This window comes from Crinia signifera, chromosome 2, assembly GCF_055691185.1.
Source record: "Crinia signifera chromosome 2, ASM5569118v1, whole genome shotgun sequence".
Taxonomy (NCBI): domain Eukaryota; kingdom Metazoa; phylum Chordata; class Amphibia; order Anura; family Myobatrachidae; genus Crinia; species Crinia signifera.
This window is the reverse complement of record NC_139218.1, coordinates 27433014-27441384: the sequence shown is the minus strand read 5'-3', so window position 1 is coordinate 27441384 and position 8371 is coordinate 27433014.

The window sequence follows — 8371 nt, the reverse complement described above, 5'->3', positions numbered from 1 at the left end:
ATTAGATTTGGGTGGGGTTTTACTTCAAACTGAGATCTATATTGCAGTGTAAAAATAAAGCAGTCAGTATTTACCCTGCACAGAAACAAAATAACTCACCCAAATCTTATTCTCTCTGCACATGGTGCATCTGCCCCCTCCTGCAGTGCACATGGTTTTGTCCATTTGAGAAGGAATTTGCCTTTGCGAGTGAACCAGAAGAAGGGCCTTTGGTACTTGTTTCCTAGCACGGCGCCCATCGCATACCGTACTTAGTGGTGTGCGATGCGATATTCCCGTTAAATTACCAGGAGTGCTTGTACAATGAAATATCACATAGCTTTGCATGCCAGCAAATGGCATGCGATGCGATTTTTAATTGTACAAGCACCCTGATGGGTGCTTACAATGTTAAATGCACCCATATTGTCAACGCCACCCCCACTATCAACGCCAACCCGAAGCGTGGCGGGCGCAGCGAGCCCGCGATGGGTGGCGGTACGCGTTCTCCGACCTTTTCATACCCCCACTATCCACGTCGGCGTGGAGTTGATTTTAGAAAGTGTGGCGAGCGGAATACAAGCCCGAAGAGTTTTGAGGGGACGCGGAATACATGTAAAGTAATACACGTCCCCTCATGGGGCTTCGGGCTCGGTGGCTCGCTGCACTCGCCACACTATCTAGAGTCAACTCCACGCCGACGTGGATAGTGGGGTATGAAAAGGTCGGAGGACGCGTACCAAGCGCTGACCCCCGTATACACTTTGGGTCGACACCGCAGAGTAAATGGAGAAAATCCAGGATCCGACCTGGCTTGGATCCGTGTTCCACATCTGGGATTTTGGTGTAAAAGGGGTTACATTTAGCACCTTCTAGAAGATAAAAGATAGTATTTGATTGGTTGCCAATAGCAACATCCCATCTGAAATAGAACTCCAATTTTAGTAAATATCCACCAATAAGTGTGATTCTAGAAAGGGATCTGGAATGTTGTGGTCCCTATTGTGCGTCTGTTTGTATAAACATGTACCTCAACCTACACTGATGTACAAAGCTATGGGAAACCGCTTGAGAATGTGATCCTCTTTATGGAAAGGAGATAGTTTAGGAACATCACCAGAGAGCCTATCACAGCTCATTATACACTGAGTGACTAAAGCCGTTCCAAGAGTCTGACTTTCCAATGTCAATTAGCTAAATCTTGTTACAAGTCCCCTCTGTATTAGAGGCTTCTGAATGTCTTGGAAATAGTACATGTAGCAGATTTGTCCGCTGTTGCCGGCTTCCCTCTCACTATACCCCCATTGTTCTGCCGGGCTCAGCAGTGAACTGGTGACATGTTCTGCCGGCTGTCTCTTACTGTGACCGGCCCTGTGCTGACAGCTCTGACATCACAGAGGCCGCTTGTTACACTGGTTATGCTGTTCACAACACACAGAGAGCCTGGTTCTGGTATTTACTGCGGTAATACCATGTTGCCCTGTGAGTGGGGCAGATTTCATATGTATGGAATACATTTACTGCAGCTTCTAAAAGGTAAAGCGCATACCAACCAATCGGATTCTGTCTAGCATTTTCTAGAATGCAATAGAGAAATGATAGCTAGAATCTGGTTGGTTACTATGGGCAACAACACCCACCACTTTTCACTTTTGGAAGCTTTAGCAAATGGAGCCCTATATAATGAGAGCTGCTACCTTGGTAAACATGGGTGTGGATCGTTTTATGGACCACACTTAGGTCAACAGTCATTAGGTCGACACCGTTGGGTCGACAGGTGGGAAGGTCGACAGATGTCTATGTCGACATGGGTGAAGGTCGACAGGTGGCAAGGTCGACATGGGTTTAGGTCGACATATCGTTAGGTCGACAGGTCGACATGGTTTTCTTCAGGGACACAGTTGGAAGTCACCTGCAGCCCCTCGCATCGCTCGCCATGCTTCAGGCACAGATCGGATATCGATGGCTGCTCATGTGTTGGATCGGATATCGGTGACTGTGTGTGCCGGATCGGATATCAGTGACTGCTCATGTGTTGGATCGGATATCGGTGACTGCTCATGTGTTGGATCGGATATCGGTGACTGCTCATGTGTTGGATTGGATATCGGTGACTGCTCATGCATCAGATCAGTTATCGGTGACTGCTCATGCATCAGATTGGATATCGATGACTGCTCATGTGTTGGATCAGATATAGGTGATTGTTTATTTGCTGGATCGGATATTTTTTGACTGCAGGTGTCAAATCAGATATTGTGAATGCATGAGCAGGATCGGACATGGGTGAATGCATGAGCAGGATCGGACATGGGTGAATCCATGAGCAGGATCAGACATGGGTGAATGCAGGAGCAGGATCCGACATGGGTGAATGCATGAGCAGGATCGGACATGGGTGAATGCATGAGCAGGATCGGACATGGGTGAATCCATGAGCAGGATCAGACATGGGTGAATGCAGGAGCAGGATCGGACATGGGTGAATCCATGAGCAGGATCAGACATGGGTGAATGCAGGAGCAGGATCCGACATGGGTGAATGCATGAGCAGGATCGGACATGGGTGAATGCATGAGCAGGATCGGACATCGGTGAATGCATGAGCAGGATCGGACATGGGTGAATCCATGAGCAGGATCAGACATGGGTGAATGCAGGAGCAGGATCCGACATGGGTGAATGCATGAGCAGGATCGGACATGGGTGAATGCATGAGCAGGATCGGACATGGGTGAATCCATGAGCAGGATCGGACATGGGTGAATCCATGAGCAGGATCAGACATGGGTGAATGCAGGAGCAGGATCGGACATCGGTGAATGCATGAGCAGGATCGGACATGGGTGAATGCAGGAGCAGGATCCGACATCGGTGAATGCAGGAGCAGGATCGGACATCGGTGAATGCATGAGCAGGATCGGACATGGGTGAATGCAGGAGCAGGATCGGACATCGGTGAATGCATGAGCAGGATCGGACATGGGTGAATGCATGAGCAGGATCGGACATGGGTGAATGCATGAGCAGGATCGGACATGGGTGAATGCATGAGCAGGATCCGACATGGGTGAATGCATGAGCAGGATCGGACATCGGTGAATGCATGAGCAGGATCCGACATGGGTGAATGCATGAGCAGGATCGGACATGGGTGAATGCATGAGCAGGATCGGACATGGGTGAATCCATGAGCAGGATCAGACATGGGTGAATGCAGGAGCAGGATCCGACATGGGTGAATGCATGAGCAGGATCGGACATGGGTGAATGCATGAGCAGGATCGGACATGGGTGAATCCATGAGCAGGATCGGACATGGGTGAATCCATGAGCAGGATCAGACATGGGTGAATCCATGAGCAGGATCAGACATGGGTGAATCCATGAGCAGGATCGGACATGGGTGAATGCAGGAGCAGGATCCGACATCGGTGAATGCAGGAGCAGGATCGGACATCGGTGAATGCATGAGCAGGATCGGACATGGGTGAATGCAGGAGCAGGATCGGACATCGGTGAATGCATGAGCAGGATCGGACATGGGTGAATGCATGAGCAGGATCGGACATGGGTGAATGCAGGAGCAGGATCCGACATGGGTGAATGCATGAACAGGATCGGACATCGGTGAATGCATGAGCAGGATCGGACATGGGTGAATGCATGAGCAGGATCGGACATGGGTGAATGCATGAGCAGGATCGGACATGGGTGAATGCATGAGCAGGATCGGACATCGGTGAATGCAAGAGCAGGATCGGACATGGGTGAATGCATGAACAGGATCGGACATCGGTGAATGCATGAGCAGGATCGGACATGGGTGAATGCATGAGCAGGATCGGACATCGGTGAATGCAGGAGCAGGATCGGATATCGGTGAATGCATGAGCAGGATCGGACATGGGTGAATGCATGAGCAGGATCGGACATCGGTGAATGCATGAGCAGGATCGGACAGCTATGACTGCTCATGCGTCGTATCAGATTATATTGGTGGTTTGCTCAGGCTTTGGATCGGATATCATTGAGTTGCGTGCACCCCTTGAGGTCACTCGGCAGCCCTGAAGATGTGTATACTGTCTGCACCGCACACACAGAATGCCAAATATCTATCGATATGGCCACATTCTCTTTGTACTTCACTGCACCGCTGATGTAAATCTAATCTCACGTCTATGAAGTATCAGCTTTATTATGATTTATATATGGAGACTCATCCTGTAGCTATTCATAGCTGTATAACAGCACAAAGGTTCCCGTTGTTTCATAGATTTCTTTTTCCGTAAAGTGACGTATTTGGAAGTTATTTCCATATTCATCCATCATTCCGATATTTATAACACCCCGAGCATTCAGCAGAGGACCAGGGGCCATTCTGCAATTCTTGGTCATATCGACAACTCATCTCGATAGCTGCGATCAGCCAGGGTAAATGTGACAGTTGGCGAGAAGCACAGTAACAGATCACCTCACTGGCCGCCGCTCAGGCCCAGAGTGGGCGGGGTTTAGGATGAGGTAGAATACAGAGAAGCGTATAAATAAGCCCCAACTCCCGTATCCTGTCCTATAGTATCTGTGGCACGTTGCCAGGTCCCCTGATGGATGTCGGTAATGACTATTTCCCAGATGAACTCAGTAACTGGAGGCAGCTGTGGATTAAGGCACCTGAGAGCTTCCTGACACATGAGAAGAATCACCAGCGAACACAAAGCATTTCATTACTAGAACGCACCGCTCTCATACAGTCTGGGAGATGTACCAAGCCTTGGAGAGAGATAAAGTGGAATAGCTGCCCAAACCAACCAATCAGCTTCCGTCAATTATCCAGCACCGTCTGCAGAGTGACAGAAGTTGGTTGATTGCTCTGGTTGATACATCTCCGCCATGTGAGTGTATTTCTTTGCGCCATACATTCTAACCCCTTCCAACCGGCATAGAATTCTCCACTTCTGAACTCTTCCACTTGGATGTCATTATAACCACAGTACCCGGCTGTGGGCCAGATGTAGCAAGCTTCAAAAGTGATAAAAAGGAGAGTGATAAACAACCAGCCAATCAGCTCCTACTGTACCTGTTATTTTTCAAACCCAGCCTGTAACATGGCAGGTAGGAGCTGATTGGCTGGCTGTTTATCACTCTCCATTTTATCATTTTTGAAGCTTGATACATGCGAGTTGTCAGATTTAGGGGGGAGATAAATCAAACACTTGTTAATCAATATTGAGGTTAATACACAGATGACAGGGTGGGGGTGTCATTAACAATGCATGTGCACACTTATGCACTACTAGGTGATTCATCGCGCCCTACGGGCGCCATTCACACCGGCGTAAGGGGCTACGCCCCTTAATTTGTGAACATTTGTATTGTGAGAAATATGGTTAGAATTGTATGAAAGATGCCCTGTATTGCAGCTTCTGGCAGTGGGTGAGGGTCCAGCGTGGCAGCACAGGAGTACCGGACGGTAGTGTCTCCTCCTACTGGGTGGGAGTTAGGGTGCATGAGAGCAGGAGGCTGGGATATGAGGCATGATAGGGGTATGTGGGCAACACAGCGTCAGCGATTACCCAGTGGTGGAAGTTACGGTTCAGGAGAGCAGGAAGCTGGGTAGTGATAGGGGTGTGTGGGCATACGGGGGACTAAAGAGGGTGGTGGACACTGTGCAGCTTCTGCCAGTGGGTGAGGGTCCAGCGTGGCAGCACAGAAATACAGGAGTCAGTGTCTCCTCCGACTGGGTTGGAGTTAGGGTGCATGAGAGCAGGAGGCTGGGCGGTAAAGCATGATAGGGGAATGTGGGCAACACAGGGTGAGTGGGTCTCCACTGGCGGAAGTTACGGGGCAGGAGAACAGGAGGCAGGGCAGTGTCCTCCCACATTGATGGCAAAAGTATTCAACATCGGCCATAAACCATCGATTATTTGAAAATCATTGATGGTCGATGGGCATCCCTAGAACTGGAGGAGGGTGGGGGACAGTATGCAGCTCCCGGCAGTGGGTGAGCGTCTCCTCCCACTGGGAGGGAGTGAGCGTGCATGAGAGCAGGAGGCTGTATAATAGTGGTATGTGGGCAAGACATTGATAAAAGTTGTGGCGCTGGTGCAGAGGGCAGTGGGGAAACCTGCAGTGCGGCAGCCAGGGCCGGATTTCCCACCTAGGGGCGGTACCTGCTTGTGGTGGTACAGGATCCCCCATTGTCACGGGGGTACGTGAAATGCGGGAGCGGGGGCCGCGGTGGTCCGCTGGGGGGAGGAATTGCCGGAAGGGGGTCTGGGGGGTCTGCAAATTGCGGGAGGGGGGGTGGTGTGTGGGGATCCGCAGTTAGCGGGAGGGGGCGGGGGTCCGCAAATCGTGGGCGGGGGCGCGGGGGGGCTTGAATCGTGGGAAGGGGGGTCCGCAAATTGCGGGAGGGGGGTTGTCGGGGTTAGTGAATTGCGGGAGGGGGGGTTGCGGAGGTCCGTGAATTGCGGGAGGGGCGCGTGGGGTGCCGTGAGTCAAGGGTGGGTGGTGCGGGGGTCCGTGAATCACGGGAGGGATCATGAATCGCAGGAGGGGGGGGTCGTGGGGGGGCTGCGAATCGCAGGAGGGGGGGTGTGGGGGGTTGCCGTGAATTGCATGAGGGGGGCGTGAATCAAGGGAGGGTGGGCGCAGGGGGGTGGTGCGGGGGTCCGTGAATCGCGGGAGGGGGCATGAATCGCGGGAGGGGGGGTCGTGGGGGGTTCCGAATCGCAGGAAGGGGGGTATGCGGGGTGCCGTGAATTGCGTGAGGGGGGCATGAATCACGGGAGGGGGGGTCCCCGAATGTGTGAATTACGGGGCGGTTGCAAATCGCGAGAGGTGCCGAGGGGGCCCGCAAATCGCGGGAGAGGGGCGCTACGGGGGGTTTCGTGAATAGCGGGAGGGGGGGTCATGGGGGGGTTGCGAATCGCAGGAAGGGGGGTGTGGGGGGTGCCGTGAATTGCGTGAGGGGGGCATGAATCGCGGGTGGTGGGGTCCCCGAATGTGTGAATTAGGGGGCGGTCGCAAATCGCGAGAAGTGCCGAGGGGGCCCGCAAATCGCGGGAGGGGGGCGCTACGGGGGGTTCCGTGAATCGCGGGAGGGGGCGGCGCGAATTGCGGGAGGGGGGTCGCAAATCACAGTAGGGGGGGTGCCGTGAATCGCGGGAGGGGGGGTCGCGGGGGGCCCTTTTAATGCTGGGAGGGGGGGTCGCAGGGGTCCCGCGAATCGCAGGAGGGGAGGATGCAGGGGGCCTGCGAATCGCGGGAGGGGGCTCGCGGGAGGGAGGGGTCGCTGGGGTCCCGCGATTTGCGGGAGGGTCGCGGGGGTCCCGCGTTTCGCGGGAAGGGGTGGTCGCGGAGGTCCAGCGAATCGCGGGAGGGGGTGGTCGGGTCTGGGACGGATATTAGACAGCACTTACATCGACAGCCATTACATCGACACCATTAGTTAGACAGCTCAATAGGTCGACCTGGTTTTAGGTCGACATACCATTAGGTCGACATGCCATTATGTCGACAGCTCATTAGGTCGACAGCTCATTAGGTCGACAGCTCATTAGGTCGACATGTTTTTAGGTCGACACTGCCATTAGGTCGACAGAGTCTATGTCGACAGTCAAAAGGTCGACATGGGTTTTTTCACTGTTTTTTTGGCCGAAATGTCGACACAGTCGACATGGACACAGTTTGAAGTGTACCGCAGCCGCTCGCTATGCTTCGGGCACGGTGCCTCGCTGCGCTCGGCACACTATTTTATTCTCCCACCACGCCCTAGTGGATAGTAGGGCATGAAATACCGCCTGTCGGCACATGTCGGCTCAATAAACAGTGAAAAAACCCATGTCGACCTTTTGACTGTCGACATAGACACTGTCGACCTAATGGCAGTGTCGACCTAAAAACATGTCGACCTAATGAGCTGTCGACCTAATGAGCTGTCGACATAATGACATGTCGACCTAATGGTATGTCGACCTAAAACCATGTCGACCTATTGAGCTGTCGAACTAATGGTGTCGATGTAATGGCTGTCGATGTAAGTGCTGTCTAACAATAGTCCGGATACCGGGGTGGTCGCGGGGGTCCCGCGAATCGCGGGAGGGGGGTCGCGGGGGTCCCGCGAATCACGGGAGGGGGGGTTCGCGGGGTCCCGCGACTCGCGGGAGGGTGGAAAGCGGGTGTCCCGCGAATCGTGGGAGGGGGGGGTGCGGGGTCCCGCGACTCGCGGGAGGGTGGAAAGCGGGGGTCCCGCGAATCGCGGGAGGGGGGGTGCGGGGTCCCGCGAATGGCAGGAGGGGGGGTCGCGGGGGTCCCGCGAATCGCGGGAGGGGGGTGGGCGGGGGTCCCGCGATTCGCGGGAGGGGGGGTCGCGGGGGGGCCCGCGAATCGC